The sequence below is a fragment of the Pseudophryne corroboree genome, chromosome 4 (genome assembly GCF_028390025.1).
Source record: "Pseudophryne corroboree isolate aPseCor3 chromosome 4, aPseCor3.hap2, whole genome shotgun sequence".
NCBI lineage: Eukaryota > Metazoa > Chordata > Amphibia > Anura > Myobatrachidae > Pseudophryne > Pseudophryne corroboree.
Window position 1 is genome coordinate 616,157,243 of NC_086447.1, and position 26,577 is coordinate 616,183,819.

At 44.5% G+C, this 26,577-nt stretch overlaps 1 protein-coding gene across 3 annotated transcripts in view; it reads right to left on the reverse strand.

Annotated features, from left to right (window-relative positions):
• SNX9 (sorting nexin 9) overlaps positions 1-26,577 on the reverse strand; it is a 453,672-nt gene that overhangs the window by 300,307 nt on the left and 126,788 nt on the right. The gene's annotated exons all lie outside the window — the stretch shown is intronic.

A 26,577-nucleotide genomic window follows, 5' to 3' on the forward strand; every position in this document is an offset into this window, starting at 1 on the left:
TGGTTCTCAGTTGCAACCCCTCAAATAAGATCTCTGCCCGTGGAGTTGACCAGGTACCGTCCAAGGAGGGGTATGACTCCCCAGGCTCTTGCAGCAAATATGGATCTCTCTGCTATACTGGGTGCCTGTGAAGATCCCTGTTCCCTAGTCCGTTATTATAATAGGGATGTTAAGGCTGCAATTGATATTATCGCCCCTGCGCGTATAAGACCTCGTAAACCACATCGTCAAGCTCCATGGTACGACAACAGTGTTAGTGAGCTCAAGAAAAGGGGGCGTAGACTGGAAAGACGATGGAGGAAGACTAACCTAGTGGATGACAAAATAAAACTAATAAAGCATAACGAAGAATATCAATCGACAATCACTCGCAAGAAATCACAGTTCCTGTCAAATGAGATCACAGCAGCAAACAATAGGCCAGCTCAACTTTTCCGCACAGTGGAGATGCTTTGCAAGCCAGCATGCCTGCAGACTGATGAGACCCTTTCCCAAGCAAGATGCAACGAGTTTGCAAACTTCTTTGCAGATAAAATATCCACCATCCGGGCTGGAATATCCACAGTGCCATCAAAGGAGAGCCAAACTACAAAGCCTGCCAATATAAGCTACCTGCCTTCATGGACCAGCTTTGACCCAGTGGATGTAAAGGACACTGCTGAAATTGCTCGGATTTTGCGTCCCACCACCTGTGGCCTGGACCCAGCCTCAACCAAGCTTCTAATAGGTTGTACGGATATAATCGGTCCTGTCTTTGCAAAAATTGTTCAATGCTCTTTGCAGACAGGCATTTTTCCTGGACCCCTAAAGGAAGCAATTGTTAGACCACTTCTTAAAAAAACTAATTTAGATCCCGACTGCATGTCCAACTACAGACCGGTATCAAACCTTCCTTTCCTAGGAAAGGTTATTGAGAAAGTGGTTGCAAATCAACTGGAAACTCGCCTGACAACCCATGATATTTATGATCCATTTCAATCAGGATTCAGGAGAAGACATAGCACTGAAACAGCCCTGGTGTGTGTGTTAAATGATCTTCTGATGGCAAAAGACAGAGGTGACTGTTCAATATTAATCCTTCTGGATCTCTCGGCAGCATTTGATACCGTGGACCACGGGCTTCTGATTGAGCGACTGATACACTTCTGTGGTCTGGATGGCACAGTCCTAAACTGGTTCAAATCATTTCTCACAGGCAGGTCACAGAGAGTATCATCTGGATTATACTCATCACCACCAGTGCCATTGCCATGTGGTGTCCCACAAGGTTCTATACTATCCCCCATGCTTTTTGCAGTATACATGCTCCCATTGGGCGAAATAATCAGGCGCCATGGCCTGGTCTACCACTGCTATGCAGATGATACACAACTGTACTTGTCCTTTGCTCCGGGCACTGATAACCCAGTAGCAACCCTGAATGGCTGTCTAGCTGAACTACAGGAGTGGATGAGCGCCAGTTGGCTGCGACTGAACCCGGATAAAACAGAGGTCCTTATAATACGACCGCAACATCAAAGGACAAGACTGCAGCATAGCCAACCAACTGGACTTACACTCGGGGATTCAGAATTACAGACCAGTGATCATGTGCGGAATCTTGGCGTTGTCCTGGATGATGGCTTGACACTTAAACATCAGATATCAGCCACAATCAAATCCTCATTCTTTCACCTGAGGAACATAGCCAGAATCAAGCACCTAATTCCCTCAGATGATATGCCAAAAGTCATACATGCATTTGTATCATCTCGATTAGACTACTGTAATGCCCTCTACCTTGGTCTACCAGCAAAAGAATTGCAACGCTTACAGCTGGTGCAAAACACAGCTGCCAGGCTGTTAACCAACCAGCCCCGTTCCAGCCACATAACACCCATCCTCTACTCCCTTCACTGGCTGCCTGTAAGATGGCGAATCCTCTTCAAGATTGGCTTACTGAGTTTCAAAGCATTACATGACCAAGGCCCAAGGTACCTGAAACAGCTTCTGATCCCATACTGCCCCACTCGATTACTGCGATCTGTAGATGAAGGACTTTTAGCAGTACCTAGAATCTACCGTAATTCATCTGGGGGTCGAGCTTTTAGTCATGCGGCTCCGACTCTATGGAACTCACTTCCCAGCACAGTGCGAGAGGCCCCAACTATAGAATCCTTCAAAAGTAGACTCAAGACTTTCCTGTTTACTCAAGCATTTCCATAGTGTCTCTTTTAGTATCTTCATGCTTCTGTATTTTATGAAAAATGTACTTCATTATTTTTCTGTACTATATTATGCTGTGTATCTGTTAAGCGCCTTGAGTCCTATTGGAGAAAGAGCGCTATATAAATAAAATTATTATTATTATTATTATTATTATATAAAACTTGTGTGCACACTTCCATTGAATGTAAAGGTATATTACAGTAGATACAAAAAGAAAAAAATAATACCGTGTTAGGAAAAAATTAACATGTATTCGCACTTTGGGAATTGAACCCGGGACTCTAAGCACGGGAAGCGGCACAATTCACCACTTGGACACGTCGCCGCATGACAGATACATAAGACCATTGGTTTTGATTATACCGTAATTTCTATTGGATTTGGACACTCACATGTCCCTAACATCAATAGACCATACCTGTAACACATTCGTTTGCGTCTGTATACACTACTATTTTAATTTGTTGATTTGTCTGCGGGACTTGGACGTTCACATATCCCTAACGTCAATGGACTATATTGCGGCTTTATCACATTCGTTTGCGTCTGTATACACTGTACTAAATACAGTACTATATACTGTATGTGGCATACTGTAGCATAATGAGACGCACCAGTAAAGTAGTTCTTACGCTGTAGTTCAGTATTGTATTTTAATGGAGACCACACGCATGCGCAATGGTGATTTTAAAAAGCGACATCTGGTGGATGATCGCAGGTATTACACTCAAAGGTAATGCCAAACGCTCTGTGCGCCTCCCTACGACTAGGCAAGCCTCCTTGCGCCTAGGCACACTGCATATGCCTGATCGCGACTAACGCCTCCCCAGCAAAGATAACGGAGGCTCCATCTGTAGCTCCAATTATCTGCCTCTCCTCACTGTAGGAGGAAGTGAGCTCTCTGTCACTTGGCACGTTTTCAACAAAGAATTATATATAAAAAAAAATCTCACCGTGGGATTCCCCTGGGCACACTTACACTCTCCGTACATTTTAAGGTTTTTGTATTACTGCTCTTAGAGTAAATTAACGGCTGCTTCTTGATTGACTGTATATCCTATACCTTCTTCATATCATTTTAACATTTTCTTCATGTGTGATATAGCAATGTTCCTAACACATTGGTCTTCATATCATTCTTGATTTCAGTTATTACACCAATATTGTGATCTTGTGTTTGTCATGTGATGTTTAGATGTTAGAAAAAGAAAGTCTCACTGCTGTAGCTTTATGGGAGAGAGATACTGTCAGTAACTCCACAGTGTCTGCTCTGCTGCCTGTCACTGCCGAGGGAGTGACTTAACGTTCTGTCTCCTTGGTGGGTCGATTCAAAATGTGTGTGCACACAGTGAGATATATCGTTTCGATTTTGACTAGTCAAAGTCACAAGGGAAGTTAGTGGAAATCGCAAGGTTGCGATACCAATTTGATCCTGATGTGCACTCCCGCAGGGTCGGTATTGGAAGACTAGATAGATAGTCAAAATTGGCACTTAGTCAAATTCGTACATAGTCAAAATCAAAAGTACAGATAGTCAAAATCGGTGATTCTGGGCACTGGGGGAGTTCAAGGGAAATCGCATTGTCAAAATCGGGCATAGCAAGGATCTCACATTGAGTATGCACTTTAAGTAACAATCATAGAAGAGAAGCAATAGGACACGAGGACATGCACTGAGACTGGAGGGGGGGGAGGTTCAGGGGAAATTTGCGGAAAAATTATTTCACAGAAAGGGTAGTGGACAAGTGGAATAGCCTCCCATCAGAGGTGGTAGAGGCTAAGACAGTAGAGCAATTTAAACATGCATGGGATAGACATAAGGATATCCTTACAAAGAAATAAGGATCAAATAAGGTTAGAGATAAAAATAATATAAAAAAAAAAAAAAAAGGGGCAGACTAGATGGGCCAAGTGGTTCTTACCTGCCGACAAATTCTATGTTTCTAGTAGCCACCTACTGTTTGCAGAGATACCAGGCGAAGCAGGAGCAGCTGTATCTCTGCAATAAATTTTTAAAACTTAATTAATTTTTAAACTCAGTGATACCCAGGGGCTTTCGGGTGAGAAATTCCCAGACAATAGGAAAATTCAACACTGAGTTTTGCCGCAAATGGGCTGCAATTCTCAACAAGTGCAGCCTTGATCTCATTTTATTAGTAGTGGAGGAGTCAGCCAGGGAGCTGAAGGTCATCAAACAAAAGAAATCCGAGTTTGAAGCACTCCATCTCTCCACGCTTAAGCAGGACCCTGAAACTGATTGGCTTGCTAAATTAGCTACACAAGTTGAGACTTACCGCAGAGATCTGGTCAGATTTAAACGTAACAAACTAACACTGGTACAGAAAGATTACGCGGAAGGTAGAGTCTACGCTTGGGATTTCAATCCAGGCCACAAGAGGGACTTTAAACCCAGTCAGAGGCGGTTCAGGAGGTTTGTGGGGGATACAGAGACCTCGAGTGGTGACCAGTCATCACAGAGTGAGACAGAGGCAACAGACAGATCCAACACTGGTAAGCCCCCTTTAGGGGTAAGCACTCGCGCACAGCGAGAGGCCACAGGAGACCGTTTACCAGACGAGAAGGACAATGGCAGAGGGTCCTCAAAACGCAAGAACAAGACCGTAAAGAAGAAAAAATAATCTTCAACCTGTCCAGTAGAGTCCTCACGCTGGACGAAGAGATACTCCTAAGTAAAGGTTTGTCTTTTATACCTTCTACCTCATTCAATGACTTTCAGTGGAAACTTGACTCCTACCGTTTTAACAGGAAACTAAGATTACGTGAACACTTTGGTTCCACTATGTCGACCAATCCGACATCGGCCAAACCTCTACAGAAGATCAAAGGTTCTTCGAACTTTGATCCTATTAGTATGAACACTTCACTCAGGTGTTTCACCCGGTCCTTGGACCTGGAGGTCAAAGGGGTGGTCTAATCCTGCAAACCAGCTAGGTCCAATATGTCCAAAGCCGATTGGGAAATTTTACACAACTTGAGCCGTGATAACAGTATTGTCATCCGCCCCGCCGACAAGGGGGGCGGGATTGTAATACAAGATTTACCTAAATATAAGAACGAAGTGTACCGACAGCTAGAAGACAGTACTGTCTATCTAGAATTACCAGTGTACCCAACGGTGAGATATAATATGGAACTCAAATCAGTATTGGAGGAGGCAGTGATGCAGCGGGTCATTACCCGGACTACGAAGGATACACTAATACAAGAGAACCCTGTGGCCCCGGTCTTGTACGCACTGCCCAAAATACAAAAAAACCAGAGTACCCCACCGGGCCGCCCGTTCATAGCGGCTAGAGACTCTGTCTATTATAAAACCTCCCAGTAATTGGATGTCTTTCTACAGCCAGTAATTCAAGCACAGAGGACGTATTTGAAGGACACTACTTCGTTGATTATACAATTACAGAAGTTGCCCATACTTCCCAGTAATGCCTTCCTCTGTACGCAAGACATTGTGAGTCTATATACCAATATCCCCCATTCGGGGGGAATAGAAGCGGTATTCAGGCTCCTGTCATCTAGTCCACTTTAATCTGGCCCTGACATCTCCTTCTTCACCAAACTTTTAGAACTAACCCTGAAGAGAAATTATTTCCTCTTTGACTCCCGGTGGTATGTCCAGCAATAGGGCTGTGCTATGGGGTCCTGTGTGGCCCCAGCCTTCGCTAATACCTACATGTTTGAAGTTGAGCGCCAAGCATTCTTCAGTGACACAGACATAGCAGCCAAAATTCCGTTTTTCATACGGTACATTGATGACCTGTTCCTGGTCTGGACAGGCACAGAGACAGAATTTATTAACCTGATGCTAGCTGTCAATGCCACTGATAGCACCATTAAATGTACGTACCAGATGAGCACACAGTACGTTAACTATCTAGATGTGCAAGTTTCTTTGAAGGATGGTAAAATCTGCACCTCACTTTTCAAAAAGGAAACAGACCGTAATACAATACTACATGCTAGCAGCCAGCATCCCATTTCCACCAAGAAGGGACTTCCTTTTTCCCAGTTTCTGTGGATACACCGGATATCAGATGACATCTGTAATACCAACAAGGAAATTGACAGCATGATCAAACATTTGTGATCAGAGGATATAAATATGAGGACCTTGCCAAAGAGAAAGCTCTGGCGATTCCGCGCTCCAAAACCCTGACTACATCTGTGAACAGGAAAGAACACAAGGGTGACTGTATCCCGTTTTTTAAACAATATACCTCGGCCAGTCCACTTACAGCGAAGACAGTGAAGAACCTATGGCCTGTGGTAACTTCGGATCCTGATCTGACTATGCTGAGTTATACTAGAAGTAGAAACTTGAAAGATTGGCTGGTTAAAAATGATGTTTCGGGTGGTAGAACGAGTGGTCCCAGCACCTTCCTTACTAGAAAATCGGGGTGCTATCATTGTACGGGCTGTACAACGTGCAGTTACATGGAGTATGGCGATTCCTTTTCCCACCTGCATTCGGGGGAACGGATCGCCATACGCCAGGTATTGTCCTGTACGAGTACACACGTTGTTTATATTATCCGTTGTCCTTGTGGTCTCCTCTATGTGGGGAAGACCACTAGGACGTTTAAGGAACGCATGGCGCTCCACAGATCGGCCATACGGCATCCTCTGGAGGAGGACAAAAGTGGATCCAATCAACCGGTGGCTAGACACTTCAAGTTATTTAATCATGGTCTAGCCACATTGAGGTACAAAATTATTGATTCAGAACCTAAATGTTTGAGGGGGGGGGGGGGTGATAGGGGTATGGCCCTCCTACAGAGAGAAGCCAGGTGGATATACCGCTTGAATACGATTACTCCCAAAGATTTGAATGAAAACCTTCCACTGAATTGCTTCCTATGAGTACCGTAGTGCCCGTATTATTCTTGCTTTCATGGGCAATATGTTCCGTCCAGCATTCTGAAGTATCCCCTGTTTAGTAACCTAACTTATGTAGATAGTTCTGTCTAACTACTTTTTTGTTTTAGGAACATGTTTGCTGTTTATATGAGGTGACTGTCTGTAGTTTAACATGTTGGGCAACCGCACAAACTCGGTTGCTGTGTGTCGTACAGACAAGTTTACAATTTACTTTGTGCTATTTATGACTGATATTTGCTATTAATATGTGACTGATGGTTTTCCTCATATGCATTTCTTTATTTGTTTTTCTATCAGACCTGTATTCTCCTGCACTGCGCTCTCTTATTTGTTTATGTCACATGACACTGTTGTTTCCAGGCAACCGCTCGAGCAGCCGGGCGCACAGGAAGTGCGCGACGCAAGTTGCTGTCATCCGAGGATCCGGCGCACGCGGCGATGGCGTGGACACATGAGGGGTGGTGAGTAGGTATTTAAGTTTTGTTCTGTTCACTGTTATTATCCTGATGACGATATTAAATGATCGAAACGTTGATTAGATGAAGTTGTGACCGCCGCGTCCTTCTTTACTTGATTGAAGCCCTGAGAGTGCCACTCATTCCGATTGCTATATATATATATATATATATATATATATATATATATATTGAAAGAAGAGATTTCCCCAAGGAGCTGATGTCGTACTTTGGTATGTACAAATTTTGTATAATAAAATAATCTTAAAAAAAGAGAGATTGTTTATTTTTTTAAAAAGCAATACATAAAACTGTTTACAATTTGCCCAGAATAACAATAAACAATGTTTGTACAGACGATAGTTGTGTTGGTAATTCAAACAACATCAAAAATAAGAATTTACTTACCGATAATTCTATTTCTCGGAGTCCGTAGTGGATGCTGGGGTTCCTGAAAGGACCATGGGGAATAGCGGCTCCGCAGGAGACAGGGCACAAAAAGTAAAGCTTTCCGATCAGGTGGTGTGCACTGGCTCCTCCCCCTATGACCCTCCTCCAGACTCCAGTTAGGTACTGTGCCCGGACGAGCGTACACAATAAGGGAGGAATTTTGAATCCCGGGTAAGACTCATACCAGCCACACCAATCACACTGTACAACCTGTGATCTGAACCCAGTTAACAGTATGATAACAGCGGAGCCTCTGAAAAGATGGCTCACAACAACAATAACCCGATTTAGTTAGCAATAACTATGTACAAGTATTGCAGATAATCCGCACTTGGGATGGGCGCCCAGCATCCACTACGGACTCCGAGAAATAGAATTATCGGTAAGTAAATTCTTATTTTCTCTATCGTCCTTGTGGATGCTGGGGTTCCTGAAAGGACCATGGGGATTATACCAAAGCTCCCAAACGGGCGGGAGAGTGCGGATGACTCTGCAGCACCGAATGAGAGAACTCCAGGTCCTCTTTTGCCAGGGTATCAAATTTGTAGAATTTTACAAACGTGTTCTCCCCCGACCACGTAGCTGCTCGGCAAAGTTGTAATGCCGAGATGAGCCCACCTTCCTTGTGGAATGGGCCTTAACAGATTTAGACTGTGGCAGGCCTGCCACAGAATGTGCAAGTTGAATTGTGCTACCAATCCCACGAGCAATCGACTGCTTAGAAGCAGAAGCATCCAGCATTGTTGGGTGCATACAGGATAAACAGCAAGTCAGATTTCCTGACTCCAGCCAACCTGGAAACTATATTTTCAGGGCCCTGATAACATCCAGCAACTTGGAGTCCTCCAAGTCCCTAGTAGCCGCAGGTACCACAATAAGCTGGTTCAGGTGAAACGCTGACACCACCTTAAGGAGAAACTGGGGACGAGTCCGCAGCTTTGCTCTGTCCGAATGGACAATCAGATATGGCTTTGTGAGATAAAGCCGACAATTCTGACACTCGCCTGGCCGAGGCCAGGACCAACAGCATGGTCATTTTCCATGTGAGATATATCAAATCCACAGATTTGAGTTGTTTAAACCAATGTGATTTTTTAGGAATCCCAAAACTACGTTGAGATCGCCCAGTGCCACTGGAGACATCAAAGGGGCTGTATATGCAGTACTCCCTTAACAACTTCTGGACTTCAGGAACTGAAGCCAATTTCTTTCTGGAAGAAAATCAACAGGCCGAAATTTGAACCTTAATGGACCCAATTTGAGACCCATAGACACTCCTGTTTGCAGGAAATGTAGAAATTAACCTAGTTGAAATTCTTCCGTGGAGCCTTCCTGGACTCACACCCTGGCACATATTTTCACCTAAGTGGTGATAATGTTGTGCGGTCACCTCCTTCCTGGCTCTGACCAGGGTAGGGATGACCTCTTCCGGAATGCCTCTTTCCCTTAGGATCCGGCGTTCACCCGCCTTGGCGTCAACGCAGCTGCGGTAAGTCCCGGAACAGACACGGTTCTTGCCGAATCAAGACCCTTCTTAGTATCTCTTGAAGTTCCGGGAACCAAGTCCTTCTTGGCCAAACCGGAGCCACGAGTATAGTTCTTACTCCTCTCCTTCCTATCATTTTCAATACATTGGGTATGAAAAGCAGAGGATGGAACACATACACCGACTGGTACACCGACGGTGTTACCAGAGCGTCCCAGCTATTGCCTGAGTGTCTCTTGACCTGGCGCTTCAGGTGGGACGCCATCATAACCACCTTTGGTCTTTCCCAACGGTTTACAATCATGTGGAAACTTCCAGATTAAGTTTCCACTTTTCCGGGTGGAATTCATTTATGCTGAGGAAATCTTCCCAGTTGCCCACTCCCGGAATGAACACTGCTGACAGTGTTATCACATGATTTTCCGCCCAGCGAAGAATCCTTGCTGTCATTGCCCTCCTGCTTCTTGTGTCGCCCCGTCTGATAACGTGGGCGACCGCCATGATGATGTCCTACTGGATCAGCACCGGTTGACTTTGAAGCAGGAGTCTTCCTAGGCTCAGAGCATTGTAAATTGCCCTTAGCTCCAGTATATTCATGTGGAGAGAAGTCTCCAGACTTGACCACACTTCCTTGGAAATTTTTTCCCTGTGTGACTACTCCCCAGCCTCTCAGGCTGGTATCCGTGGTCCCCAGAACACAGTCCTGAATGCTGAGTGTGCTGCCCTCTAAAAGATGAGCACTCTGCAGCCCCCACAGAAGAGACACCCTTGTCCTTGGAGACAGGATTATCCGCTGATGCATCTGAAAATGCGATCCGGACCATTCGTCCAGCAAATCCCCTGAGATCTGCCGAATGGAATCGCTTCGTAAGAAGCCACCATTTTTCCCAGGACTCCTGTGCATTGATGCACTGATACTTGGCCTGGTTTTAGGAGGTTTCTGACTAGGTCGAATAACTCCTTGGCTTTTTCCTCCCGGAGGAACACCTTTTTCTGGACTATGCCCAGAATCATTCCTAGGAACAGCAGACGTATCGTCGGAAAACAGCTGCGATTCTTGGAATATTTAGAATCCAGTCGTGCTGTCGTAGAACTACTTTAGATAGTGCTCTTCCGACCTCCAACTGTTCTCTGGAACTTGCCCTTTTCAGGATATCGTCCAAGTAAGGGATAATTTAGATGCCTTTTTTCTTTGAAGAAACATCTTTTCGGCCATTACCTTGGTAAAAGGCCCGGGGTGCCGTGGATAATTCAAACGGCATCGTCTGAAACTGATATTGACAGTTCTGTACCACGAACCAGAGGTACCCTTGTTGAGAAGGGCAAATTTGGACATGGAGGTAATCCTTGATGTCCAGGGACACCATATAGTCCCCTTTTTTCCGGTTCGCTATCACTGCTCTGAGTGACTCCATCTCGATTTGAACCTTTTATGTAAGTGTTCAAAGATTTCAGTTTAGACTATGTCTCACCAAGCCGTCTGGCTTCAGTACCACAATATAGTGTGGAAAAATAATACCCTTTTCCTTGTTATAGGAGGGGTACTTTGATTATCACCTGCTGGATATACAGCTTGTGAATTGTTTCCAATGCTGCCTCCCTGTCGGAGGGAGCCGTTGGTAAAGCAGACTTCAGAAACCTGCGAGGAGAAGATGTCTCGACTCTCCAATCTGTACCCCTGGGATAATACTTGTACTATCTAGGGGTCAACCTGCGAGTGATCCCACTGCGCGCTGAGACTCTTGAGACTACCCCCCCACCTTGAGTCCGCTTGCACGGCCCCAGCGTCATGCTGAGGACTTGGCAGACGCGGTGGAGGGCTTCTTTTCCTGGGAAGGGGCTGCCTGCTGCAGTCTACTTCCCTTACCTCTATGTCTGGGCAGATATGACTGGCCTTTTGCCTGCATGCCCTCATGGGAAAGGAAGGATTGAGGCTGAAAAGACGGTGTCTTTTTCAGCTGAGATGTAACTTGGGGTAAAAAGGTTGGATTTCCCAGCTGTTGCCGTGGTCCCCAGGTCCGATGGACCGACCCCAACTAACTCCTTCCCTTTATACGGCAATATCCATGTGCCGTATGGGATCTGTATCACCTGACCACTGTCGTGTCCATGACATCTTCTGGGTGATATGGACAACGTACTTATCTTGATGCCAGAGAGCAAATATCCCTCTGTGCATCTCACGTACATATATATAGAATGCATCCTATTAAATGCTCTATATGAATAAAATATTTTCAGTCAGGGAATCCGACCAAGCCAACCCAGCACTGCATCTCCAGGCTGATGGCGATCGCTGGTCGCAGTATAACCACCGTATGTGTGTATATACTTTTTAGGATATCTTTCCAGCTTCCTATCAGCTGGCTCCTTGAGGGCGGCCGTATCTGGAGACGGTAACGCCACTTGATAAGCGTGTGAGCGCCTTATCACCCTAAGGGGTGTTTCCCAACGCGCCCTAATTTCTGGCGGGAAAGGGTATAACGCCAATATTTGCTATCGGGGTAACCCCACGCATCATCACACACTTCATTTTATTTTATCTGATTCAGGAAAAACTACAGGTAGTTTTTTCACTCCCACATAATACCCTTTTTTGTGGTACTTGTAGTATCAGAAATATGCAACACCTCCTTCATTGCCCTTAACGTGTGGCCCTAATGAGAAATACGTTTGTTTATTCACCGTCGACACTGGATTCAGTGTCCGTGTCTGTGTCTGTGTCGACCGACTGAGGTAAATGGGCGTTTTTAACGCCCCTGACGGTGTTTCTGAGACGCCTGGACCGGTACTAATAGTTTGTCGGCCGTCTCACGTCGTCAACCGACCTTGCAGCGTGTTGACATTCTCACGTAATTCCCTAAATAAGCCATCCATTCCGGTGTCGACTCCCTAGAGAGTGACATCACCATTACAGGCAATTTCTCCGCCTCCTCACCAACATCGTCCTCATACATGTCGACACACACGTACCGACACACAGCACACACACCGGGAATGCTCTGACAGAGGACAGGACCCACACTAGCCCTTTGGGGAGACAGAGGGAGAGTTTGCCAGCACACACCAAAACGCTATAATTATATAGGGACAACCTTATATAAGTGTTTTCCCTTATAGCATCTTTATATATATCTCAATATCGCCAAAATCAGTGCCCCCCCTCTCTGTTTTAACCCTGTTTCTGTAGTGCAGTGCAGGGGAGAGCCTGGGAGCCTTCTCTCCAGGCTTTCTGTGAGAGAAAATGGCGCTGTGTGCTGAGGAGATAGGCCCCGCCCCTTTTTCGGCGGGCTCGTCTCCCGCTATTTAGTGAATCTTGGCAGGGGTTAAATATCTCCATATAGCCTCTGGGGGCTATATGTGAGGTATTTTTCGCCAAAAAAGGTTTTCATTTGCCTCCCAGGGCGCCCCCCTCCCAGCGCCCTGCACCCTCAGTGACTGCCGTGTGAAGTGTGCTGAGAGGAAAATGGCGCACAGCTGCAGTGCTGTGCGCTACCTTTAGAAGACTGCAGGAGTCTTCAGCCGCCGATTCTGGACCTCTTCTTACTTCAGCATCTGCAAGGGGGCCGGCGGCGCGGCTCCGGTGACCATCCAGGCTGTACCTGTGATCGTCCCTCTGGAGCTGATGTCCAGTAGCCAAGAAGCCAATCCATCCTGCACGCAGGTGAGTTCACTCCTTCTCCCCTAAGTCCCTCGTTGCAGTGATCCTGTTGCCAGCAGGACTCACTGTAAAATAAAAAACCTAAGCTAAACTTTCTCTAAGCAGCTCTTTAGGAGAGCCACCTAGATTGCACCCTTCTCGGCCGGGCACAAAAATCTAACTGGAGTCTGGAGGAGGGTCATAGGGGGAGGAGCCAGTGCACACCACCTGATCGGAAAGCTTTACTTTTTGTGCCCTGTCTCCTGCGGAGCCGCTATTCCCCATGGTCCTTTCAGGAACCCCAGCATCCACAAGGACGATAGAGAAATGATCTTCTTTGTAGAGATGTCAGAGAACAATGTGCTAACCCAACGCGTTTCGTCCTACAGACTTCATCAGGGGTGTATTAATCTAAACAATACAGAAACATTCATAAACAACTTCACTCTTCTAGTTATAATACAATTAACTCTATGCGATGAACGTTATTTATATGTATATCTACACTTTAAACTTCCAATTGGTGAATATTAAGCTAATATTAGTAACGCTTCATCAGAGAATTATCTACACATTCTGTTGGTCCCATATTTATCAAAAGTTGAACGTATAAATATGTTTAACATTTAAATATGATCAGACAATCCTCTCTGACTAAGTATGAAGCAGTAAGGCTGATTAAAAGCCCAATAGAATCCTTGTAAACTAGTCCTCCTCCTCTGTTCCTCCTCACATAATATATCCTGTCATATATTTTTATGGTAATATTCTTTTGGTAACATATGTTATGATTTTACAGATACCCCATATGGTGAAATTTGGTCCGATACTATTTTAAACATTGTTAAATTGCCTTTTTGAAGACACGATAAGATGTATGTCCATATTGTGATTCTTTGGTATGTATTCAATTAGCTTTTGAAGAGAGTTAATTGTATTATAACTAGAAGAGTGAAGTTGTTTATGAATGTTTCTGTATTGTTTAGATTAATACACCCCTGATGAAGTCTGTAGGACGAAACGCGTTGGGTTAGCACATTGTTCTCTGACATCTCTACAAAGAAGATCATTTTGATGTTGTTTGAATTACCAACACAACTATCGTCTGTACAAACATTGTTTATTGTTATTCTGGGCAAATTGTAAACAGTTTTATGTATTGCTTTTTAAAAAAAATAAACACTCTCTCTTTTTTAAGATTATTTTATTATACAAAATTTGTACATACCAAAGTACGACATCAGCTCCCTGGGGAAATCTCTTCTTTCACTATCTGTTCATACCCCATCTAACAGGGGGTATTTTCCCTAAGTTGAAGCTTTCACATCTTTAGCGCGATAAAGGTCTTATATCTTTTCAACGATATATATATATATATATATACATACATACATACATACATACATACATACACACACACACACACACAGGATTGTTATATAGTGCAAATCACACAGACCTTAGCGGTCACACCCAGGATAAGAAACCCGGACCTGTGACACGAAAGGTAGACACCGCACCGATAGAGCCATTTAATCTTGCGGAATAACCATACAAAAGAGAAAGACAAAATGACAGTAACGCAAAGAAACCCTGCAACCAGGTCCGAAGGGCACCCAGCCACCCGGAACCACCGGTACAACTAGTGGTATAACCACATTAAAGGAAGAGAGCAGCGCAGGGTGTGTGTCCAGCATTCCCTATGGACTCAAAGAAAGGAATTTATCGGTAAGTACCAAAATACATAGGGGACACTGGAGTTCAGTACCATGGGGACGTCCAAAAGCTTCCCAAACGGGCGGGAGAGTGCTGAGAATTGCGGAAAACTGCACAGAGAAGCCGTGACTCAAGGCATTAACCGAGATAACTGTGGAGCATGACAAAAGGATGTCAGTCAACCTAAGATGCAGCATGACCCAGAGGCAACTGATACAGAGACCCACCAAGACAACTGGGATACAGATATCGCATGGGATACATATAACGTACCAACAGTCCTGCTAGTGAAACAGGCAGCATGTTGACTCTAGTCAGGTAGATATTGAAACCAAGATAGAGCCATCATGGTTACGCAAAGACTAAAGCCACAATAGGGCCCTGAAAGACGTTCCGACTGCAGAGGCTAGCAGATTGCAACACTGAACTATCAATCGAGATCCGAAAAACAAATGTGGAATGGTGAAGGCCAACAACTCACAGAGGATACACCATAGCGAAGAGCATCAAATGAGTGTTTACCTTAAACAAGTGCAGTAGAGTCCTGCTATGCACGTCAGGCAGCATCTGCCATCCAATAGGATATGAATGCATGCGGCCACAGAAACTGCAGAGTGTGTCGCGTAAATTAAGAGATCCAATGGTCTGAGCCTTCAGAGTTCCCTGCATTCCATCACCACACCCTGAACAGCCAATCTGTCAAAAGTAGATGAATGACCACGAACGCAGAGGTAACATACCAGGTTCGCCCACGAGTAGTGTATATTATTTACACTGCATGAGGAAACAGGGAATGAGTAGAAGGTCAGTTAATACACAAGGTAACTGGCATAACCACAGAGTAGACAAGGTCTCCCTTGTTGTCGCCCCCCACTAGAGCAGATAAAAAAAATGAGGAGTACCTAAGAAAGCATTTGCTGCAAGGACTATGGTATAACAGTAGTGTAGTCTGACCGGACTTAAGTAACCAACTCCCAAAGGGAAAAGGGATGTGACTCAACACCCTTCAAGTAGTTCTGGGTCCAGGACATTGATGTGCAGTGCAGAATTCTAAGGCGATACCTGCACTGGACCGGAGACGTAAATTAGATTGTACGGGAAAGTCCAACAAGCGCTCCCAGAAGGAAAGAACACTGACTGAGCCGCGGACCCAGCAAGAGAAAACGTATGCTCCAGGAGAGTATCCAATGGAGTCTACACTTTCAGACTAAAGTCTCTGTCTCTGTCTTTCCTGACACTCGAGGAATAGGAGCATGAAGCAAATCTCTCTCCAGAATATGTCTGGAGTAATAGATCATCCTGGTAAGGCATGAAGCCCATAAGTTGAGGTCACAAATGAGTAGCTGTTGTGACCACGAATAACGTCACCTGAGTCTCGGGGCATCAAGGAAAAAATATATTAAAATCATGAAGATGACCAGAAGACCTACAACTCATGTTACTGAAGAAGAATCTGTCAGAAGGTAACAAGGAGGAAGTCCAAAAACACTTAGAAAATCTCCCTACACCAAGTCCAAACTGGTATATAACCCCTCAGTTCCAGAACAGACTGTGACCTAAATACAGGACCCAATACCGCTTGGTGTTTCTGATAAGTTTTCCTTAACTGTAAACAAAACAATCAGTAAGTGAGCTGAAGACTTTGAGTCCGAATTAGTGCCTTATGGCCCAGGACCCTTTACATTAACCGACTGGAAAGCTGGTGCTGAGAGAGTCCAGGTATCTGGAAATTTGACTATTCCTTGCCTGTAAACAATTGAGATATATGACCTATAAATGTGTAGGCCTTCTCCTGAATTGTATTTATTTTTTTAAAGATGAAATGGGAGGTAACACTATTTGCCGATGGGATCTACTTAGAGAAAACCGACCGTACCCTCAATCTGTACATGTATACCAAGTAATAAAAAAAAATCTATATATATATATATATATATATATATATATATATATATATATATCTATCTATATATATCTATATATATATATCTATATATCGTACCTTGCTGCTCCGGCACTCCCCGTATCCACTAAGGAATATGTCTTGCTCCGGTACCTTCCTCCGTGGAGGGTTTTTGAGTTGGCCCACCAACAATACTGGATAAATGAATGAAGCGGCACTCAGAGTCTGTGATAAAATCTTGTAATGGTGAACAAACAATCAACGTTTCGCGGACCAGTTCCCCTTCTTCAGGATGAATGTGCACATGTCATAACACCTCTATAAATACTTAACAGAAGTACTTATCCCCCTCCACTTCACCCTATCACCTGGCATCTCCTCTGGTCCCGCCGCCGTCCTCGCCGCGACCGGAAGTGACGTCTGCCACAACCGGAAGTGACGTTGCGGGTGTGTGACGCGTTACCATGGAGACGCTACAAACAAATAATACAACCACACGTGTGTACCACGGATCAAAGTAATGTGCAAAATCAAGACTGGTTTACAAATTAGTGCAAATCTTTCATAAAGTGCTATAGTCATATATAAAAACAGCATGTTAATACACAAATCTTCACAAAAACACCTAATCTTCATAAAAGTACCCTACATATCCTGTTTATTACTACTAATAAATAATGCAAATCCTGTCTACCCTGATTTCGTCCGGTATCCAACATATCTATGTCATGTGACCTAAATACTTAATTTGTATTAAATCTGGCACCGTGGCTTCTTATGACGGTTCACTCTTAAAAAGAGGGAAATACTTTTGTTGACATGACCAAGAGTCTATACATCACAAATGGCACCCATGGGACCTCTTATCCCTCACTTCTGCAGCTACTTAAAGGAAATTAATGAGTCCTAAATTCTCATTTAACCCCCCTGGTTTAAGGGTTTGCAATCTGTGTATCCACAAAGATTCTAACTGTAGGAGTTTTTTGCCCCTATTTCCACCCCGGGGAGATTCTGGTACATGATCAATAATACGGTGTTTAAATGTCGCCATGCTGTGTCTAAACTCCACAAAGTGTTTTGCCACCGGTTGCTCACCGCTGCCCGCTGCCAGTGCATTTCTAATGGCTTGTCTGTGCTGTGCCATTCGCACCTTGAACTGGCACTCAGTCTTACCGATATAATATCGGCCGCAAGGGCACATGATGGCATATATAACAAATTTGCTGCTGCACGTTAGGGGCCACCTGATCTTAAAACTTTTTCCTGAGAAAGGGTGGGAAATGCTATCCCCTGGGGACATATGGGCACAGGTCGTGCAGCCCGTGCATTTATAGCACCCATTTTTCCTGCTCAGAAAATGCTGGGTGGGGGCCACTTTGAGCTTAGCCATGTCGGTTTTAACAAGTATGTCTTTCATGCTGCGTCCCTTAGAATAACTTGGCATGATGAGTTTGTTTTTAAACACTGCTAGATCAGGATCCGACGTCACTATGGGCCACCATCCCCGCAACCTGTTCTTCACCTGTCCACTATTCACATCGTATGAACTCACCCATGGGATACGGTTAGAGGTATCCTTGGGTGGTACAGGGAGAAGCATATCTTCTCTTCTCATGGCTATGGCTTTTTTACGTGCCTGACACAACAATTTGGGAGGATAACCTCTATCCAGAAGTCTACCCTCCATTTCATCCAGTTGTTGATCCCTGACCGCCTCATCTGTATTGGACCTGCATACCCTCAAAAATTGTGAGTATGGCAGGCCCTTGATGGTGGATATCGGATGAAAGCTGTCATACCGCAATACAGTGTTGCGGTCGGTGGGTTTTTTATACAAGCAGGTGTTAATCTTCCCATCGTGTAATTTAATCAAAATGTCTAGGTAACACATCTCATGTTGACTCCAACTCATCGTAAATTTCACTGGGCTATCTGACACATTATGCCCGTCAATCAATGATATTAAATCCTGAACATCACCACGCCAGAAGATTAATATGTCGTCTATATACCGATAGAAAATAAATAACCTGCTAGATATTGCGACATTGGTCAAAAATAATTGGCGTTCTACATCCCACATATAGGCATTGGCGAACGAGGGTGCCACGGAAGATCCCATGGCACACCCCGTTCGCTGTATGTAATATTGCCCATCAAAAATAAAAAAATTGTGAGATAAGGTAAACTGTAGTAACTCCATAAAAAAATCTATATCTGGCCCGGTATACAGAGCATTCCCCGTGATTAAACCTCTTACTGCATTCAAACCCTGTTGGTGTGGTATGCAAGTGTATAGGCTGGTGTCGTCGATGGTCACCAACGTCGTGTCAGTCGGTACCTGTGCTATGGAGTGGAATTTCCTTAGTAATGTGCTGGAGTCCCTGAGATGTGTACTAGTGCCTTGTATACAAGGTTGCAGGTAACAATCCAAATAAATAGCCACTGGTTCGCACAGAGACCCCCTGGCAGAAATGATAGGTCTGCCAGGAGGTCTCTCCGCGTCCTTGTGGATTTTGGGAATCGTATAAAAGATAGGTGTTACTGGGAAATCAGGACCTAGCCTTGCAACCACATCTGCATTGATGATACCCTCAGCCTTGGCCTGCTCTAAAAGCTGGTTTAACTCAGCCTTAAAGGCTTGTGACGGGTCTTTTGTTAGTTTGCAATATGTGCTAACATCACTAAGTAGTCTTAAACATTCTTTGGTATAGTCTGTGGTGCTTTGGATCACTACGGAGCCACCCTTATCCGCTCCGCGGATCACTATGTCCTTTCTTTTACTCAATGCCTTCAACGCATCTCTTTCTTCATGCTGTAAATTGTGAAACTTACGTGTCCCAGTCTGTTTCTCGGAAGTTTCCAGCATTCTATGGAACGTCTTTAGTGATGCGTTGTGCGTAATCGGGTCAAACCTAGATCTAGGGCCCAATTGTAATACTCTCTGTGGAAGTGGTGCCTTCGTTTGTTGAGGAGGTTGTTTACTGTAAAATTCCTTTAGCTTTAAAGTACGGTGCAGTTTGTAAAAGCTGACTTTCTGGTTGAATTCGTTTCCAAAGTCTGTCGGGACGTACGATAGGCCCTTATTAAGGACTCTCGTCTCTGCAGGTGTCAGTGGTGTCGGTGAAAGATTGAAAATTACCGTTTCTTCGTTTTTGGGGCTTTCAGTCTGCTTTTGCCGCTTGTTTTGTCCCCCTCGCCTCGTATAGGATCGTTTCGTCCCCGTGCGGCCAACCCTGCTCGGGTTCTTGGCTCTAAAGGGGTCTCACGTTGAGAAGAGACCGGCCTTGACGCATGGGAGTCATCAGAGTCACTGACTGAAGTGGTGTTCGAGGCCATGCCTCTCCTATCCCTCCTGCCCGCAAACGGCCTGGGTCTGGTGTTACCGGAGGAGTTACCCAGCCAGGGATACACCCTGTGATGGGCATAATCCATCTGAACTTTGCTGAGCTTCTCCTTCTTGAATTTGATCAGGTTGGTCCTGTAGGTCTCTACTTGCTCTTTTAGTTTGTCCATCCATTGTTTGGATTCGGTGGACGCCAGCAGCTCAACATGTTCCTGTTCAAAACTTGTAATTAGAGACTTAGTCTTCTCACACTCTTTATTGGACTCTTCTACTACCAGCAGAATTAAGTCCATTGAGCACTTATTTAGCACTGACACCCACTTCTTGCAGAACTCCATGCTATACCGCCCAATGGTGGGCACATTGTGCACCCTGAACCCTCGTGGTAATTGCTTGGCACGGTAATAGTCCGATAATGTCCGTCCATGGTATTGGAAATCAATTTCCCTCTTTTTGAGCCGTAATAATGTTTTGAAAGCTTCATCATTTGTTGTCACAGTGCTTTCATTAAAAGCTGGTTCTTTGTGCAAAATCGCTTCAGCCTCCAAGTCAGAGAAGCTCAGCGTATCATATGTGTCACAGTGTAGTAAAAAAGATGTAAAATCATTGTGATCCGGTGCAGGGACAGCCATGTTGCATATGCAAAAGTGCTAGTGCTAGAGGTATTAGATATGTGCAAAACAGCTGAAAGTCATTAAAGTGCTCGACTTCCCAATCTTATCGTTACTTGTAACGATCTCAGTTAGTGCCGAAAAAATATATATATATAGTGAGCTAGGGTCTGCTTAGCGCGCAGCCTCCCCATGCAGTGCTCAGGTGCTAAAGTGCAAATGTCCTGGAGATAATGTAATTCCTTTTGAAAAATGTATGTGGGGTGCCTTGAGCTGGGATACTCACTGTGACAAAACACGTGTGTATCCAAAATATCGTACCTTGCTGCTCCGGCACTCCCCGTATCCACTAAGGAATATGTCTTGCTCCGGTGCCTTCCTCCGTGGAGGGTTTTTGAGTTGGCCCACCAACAATACTGGATAAATGAATGAAGCGGCACTCAGAGTCTGTGATAAAATCTTGTAATGGTGAACAAACAATCAACGTTTCGGGGACCAGTTCCCCTTCTTCAGGGTCCTGAAGAAGGGGAACTGGTCCCCGAAACGTTGATTGTTTGTTCACCATTACAAGATTTTATCACAGACTCTGAGTGCCGCTTCATTCATTTATCCAGTATTGTTGGTGGGCCAACTCAAAAACCCTCCACGGAGGAAGGCACCGGAGCAAGACATATTCCTTAGTGGATACGGGGAGTGCCGGAGCAGCAAGGTACGATATTTTGGATACACACGTGTTTTGTCACAGTGAGTATCCCAGCTCAAGGCACCCCACAGACATTTTTCAAAAGGAATTACATTATCTCCAGGACATTTGCACTTTAGCACCTGAGCACTGCATGGGGAGGCTGCGCGCTAAGCAGACCCTAGCTCACTATATATATATTTTTTTTCGGCACTAACTGAGATCGTTACAAGTAACGATAAGATTGGGAAGTCGAGCACTTTAATGACTTTCAGCTGTTTTGCACATATCTAATACCTCTAGCACTAGCACTTTTGCATATGCAACATGGCTGTCCCTGCACCGGATCACAATGATTTTACATCTTTTTTACTACACTGTGACACATATGATACGCTGAGCTTCTCTGACTTGGAGGCTGAAGCGATTTTGCACAAAGAACCAGCTTTTAATGAAAGCACTGTGACAACAAATGATGAAGCTTTCAAAACATTATTACGGCTCAAAAAGAGGGAAATTGATTTCCAATACCATGGACGGACATTATCGGACTATTACCGTGCCAAGCAATTACCACGAGGGTTCAGGGTGCACAATGTGCCCACCATTGGGCGGTATAGCATGGAGTTCTGCAAGAAGTGGGTGTCAGTGCTAAATAAGTGCTCAATGGACTTAATTCTGCTGGTAGTAGAAGAGTCCAATAAAGAGTGTGAGAAGACTAAGTCTCTAATTACAAGTTTTGAACAGGAACATGTTGAGCTGCTGGCGTCCACCGAATCCAAACAATGGATGGACAAACTAAAAGAGCAAGTAGAGACCTACAGGACCAACCTGATCAAATTCAAGAAGGAGAAGCTCAGCAAAGTTCAGATGGATTATGCCCATCACAGGGTGTATCCCTGGCTGGGTAACTCCTCCGGTAACACCAGACCCAGGCCGTTTGCGGGCAGGAGGGATAGGAGAGGCATGGCCTCGAACACCACTTCAGTCAGTGACTCTGATGACTCCCATGCGTCAAGGCCGGTCTCTTCTCAACGTGAGACCCCTTTAGAGCCAAGAACCCGAGCAGGGTTGGCCGCACGGGGACGAAACGATCCTATACGAGGCGAGGGGGACAAAACAAGCGGCAAAAGCAGACCGAAAGCCCCAAAAACGAAGAAACGGTAATTTTCAATCTTTCACCGACACCACTGACACCTGCAGAGACGAGAGTCCTTAGTAAGGGCCTATCGTACGTCCCGACAGACTTTGGAAACGAATTCAACCAGAAAGTCAGCTTTTACAAACTGCACCGCACTTTAAAGCTAAAGGAATTTTACAGTAAACAACCTCCTCAACAAACGAAGGCACCACTTCCACAGAGAGTATTACAATTGGGCCCTAGATCTAGGTTTGACCCGATTACGCACAACGCATCACTAAAGACGTTCCATAGAATGCTGGAAACTTCCGAGAAACAGACTGGGACACGTAAGTTTCACAATTTACAGCATGAAGAAAGAGATGCGTTGAAGGCATTGAGTAAAAGAAAGGACATAGTGATCCGCGGAGCGGATAAGGGTGGCTCCGTAGTGATCCAAAGCACCACAGACTATACCAAAGAATGTTTAAGACTACTTAGTGATGTTAGCACATATTGCAAACTAACAAAAGACCCGTCACAAGCCTTTAAGGCTGAGTTAAACCAGCTTTTAGAGCAGGCCAAGGCTGAGGGTATCATCAATGCAGATGTGGTTGCAAGGCTAGGTCCTGATTTCCCAGTAACACCTATCTTTTATACGATTCCCAAAATCCACAAGGACGCGGAGAGACCTCCTGGCAGACCTATCATTTCTGCCAGGGGGTCTCTGTGCGAACCAGTGGCTATTTATTTGGATTGTTACCTGCAACCTTGTATACAAGGCACTAGTACACATCTCAGGGACTCCAGCACATTACTAAGGAAATTCCACTCCATAGCACAGGTACCGACTGACACGACGTTGGTGACCATCGACGTCACCAGCCTATACACTTGCATACCACACCAACAGGGTTTGAATGCAGTAAGAGGTTTAATCACGGGGAATGCTCTGTATACCGGGCCAGATATAGATTTTTTTATGGAGTTACTACAGTTTACCTTATCTCACAATTTTTTTATTTTTGATGGGCAATATTACATACAGCGAACGGGGTGTGCCATGGGATCTTCCGTGGCACCCTCGTTCGCCAATGCCTATATGTGGGATGTAGAACGCCAATTATTTTTGACCAATGTCGCAATATCTAGCAGGTTATTTATTTACTATCGGTATATAGACGACATATTAATCTTCTGGCGTGGTGATGTTCAGGATTTAATATCATTGATTGACGGGCATAATGTGTCAGATAGCCCAGTGAAATTTACGATGAGTTGGAGTCAACATGAGATGTGTTACCTAGACATTTTGATTAAATTACACGATGGGAAGATTAACACCTGCTTGTATAAAAAACCCACCGACCGCAACACTGTATTGCGGTATGACAGCTTTCATCCGATATCCACCATCAAGGGCCTGCCATACTCACAATTTTTGAGGGTATGCAGGTCCAATACAGATGAGGCGGTCAGGGATCAACAACTGGATGAAATGGAGGGTAGACTTCTGGATAGAGGTTATCCTCCCAAATTGTTGTGTCAGGCACGTAAAAAAGCCATAGCCATGAGAAGAGAAGATATGCTTCTCCCTGTACCACCCAAGGATACCTCTAACCGTATCCCATGGGTGAGTTCATACGATGTGAATAGTGGACAGGTGAAGAACAGGTTGCGGGGATGGTGGCCCATAGTGACGTCGGATCCTGATCTAGCAGTGTTTAAAAACAAACGCATCATGCCAAGTTATTCTAAGGGACGCAGCATGAAAGACATACTTGTTAAAACCGACATGGCTAAGCTCAAAGTGGCCCCGACCCAGCATTTCCTGAGCAGGAAAAATGGGTGCTATAAATGCACGGGCTGCACGACCTGTGCCCATATGTCCCCAGGGGATAGCATTTCCCACCCTTTCTCAGGAAAAAGTTTTAAGATCAGGTGGCCCCTAACGTGCAGCAGCAAATTTGTTATATATGCCATCATGTGCCCTTGCGGCCGATATTATATCGGTAAGACTGAGTGCCAGTTCAAGGTGCGAATGGCACAGCACAGACAAGCCATTAGAAATGCACTGGCAGCGGGCAGCGGTGAGCAACCGGTGGCAAAACACTTTGTGGAGTTTAGACACAGCATGGCGACATTTAAACACCGTATTATTGATCATGTACCAGAATCTCCCCGGGGTGGAAATAGGGGCAAAAAACTCCTACAGTTAGAATCTTTGTGGATACACAGATTGCAAACCCTTAAACCAGGGGGGTTAAATGAGAATTTAGGACTCATTAATTTCCTTTAAGTAGCTGCAGAAGTGAGGGATAAGAGGTCCCATGGGTGCCATTTGTGATGTATAGACTCTTGGTCATGTCAACAAAAGTATTTCCCTCTTTTTAAGAGTGAACCGTCATAAGAAGCCACGGTGCCAGATTTAATACAAATTAAGTATTTAGGTCACATGACATAGATATGTTGGATACCGGACGAAATCAGGGTAGACAGGATTTGCATTATTTATTAGTAGTAATAAACAGGATATGTAGGGTACTTTTATGAAGATTAGGTGTTTTTGTGAAGATTTGTGTATTAACATGCTGTTTTTATATATGACTATAGCACTTTATGAAAGATTTGCACTAATTTGTAAACCAGTCTTGATTTTGCACATTACTTTGATCCGTGGTACACACGTGTGGTTGTATTATTTGTTTGTAGCGTCTCCATGGTAACGCGTCACACACCCGCAACGTCACTTCCGGTTGTGGCAGACGTCACTTCCGGTCGCGGCGATGGGCGGCGATGGGCGGCGAGGACGGCGGCGGGACCAGAGGAGATGCCAGGTGATAGGGTGAAGTGGAGGGGGATAAGTACTTCTGTTAAGTATTTATAGAGGTGTTATGACATGTGCACATTCATCCTGAAGAAGGGGAACTGGTCCCCGAAACGTTGATTGTTTGTTCACCATTACAAGATTTTATCACAGACTCTGAGTGCCGCTTCATTCATTTATCCTATATATATATATATATATATATATATATACTTACAAAACACATCTGCACATAAATATACTTATCCAGATGAACCTCCTTGCTGTACAGGAGACGGAATACTACCATAGCGTAGTGTTCCATCCATAAATAGGGGAGGAGACTAGAAATCATTAATGGATGGCAGAGCGCTGCCAGACGTTTCTGTCAAAATTCTCCATTCTCCCTAACCTGTAGGAATAGGAGGTAGACATATACATATATACTGACTTATACAGATTTGTAATGTATATATGCAAAATCATTGGAAGGCAACAGCAGGACATACAATGACGTAAATTGTAAATTTCTCCCTTCTCGATACTCCCACTCTTACCAGCAAACCAGCTACTGAGGACCAAAAAAATAAATAAACTGCTCTTCACAGCTTTCCGAGCATCCGTTAAAGGGGAGCTCTGTTGTTAGGTACGCTCAAAACACTGTACATGCTTAAGTAGATAAAACTCCCGCCTCACACCTGTAATAAAAAGGTCGAGCTCCGGGAGAGTATTAGGAAACTAGAACCTCCTCATAGGTGTCTATTTGTGCTGTACAGAATTAAAACTGTTCGAAAAACTGGAACAAAAGGGAAGGGATGGAACATACCTTGAATTATCTTCTATTGTATAATCAGGTTCTGATGAGACTCAAATACTTCCCTGTTCATTGTAGCTTAAGTCAGGTGGGTGGAGAAAACCGACTTGACGGTAGTCAAATGGACACTCAGATGCCTGTATTGTAGGAATCTGTGAGAATAAAAGTTACTATAGACGGTACAGACTGGAATACACCTTAGTGAATGATCCCAGGTGTTTTTATCACCTTGACAAAGGGGCTCCACAGCCCCGAAACGTTGGCTATACATTTTTGAGTGATAGATTAAATACACACTTTTTTGGCTACTTCAAGTCTGTTGAAAGCCTCTGAGTGCCGCCGCATGTTGGAATTATCATATATATATATATATATATATATATATATATATATACTGCTCAAAAAAATAAAGGGAACACTAAAATAACACATCCTAGA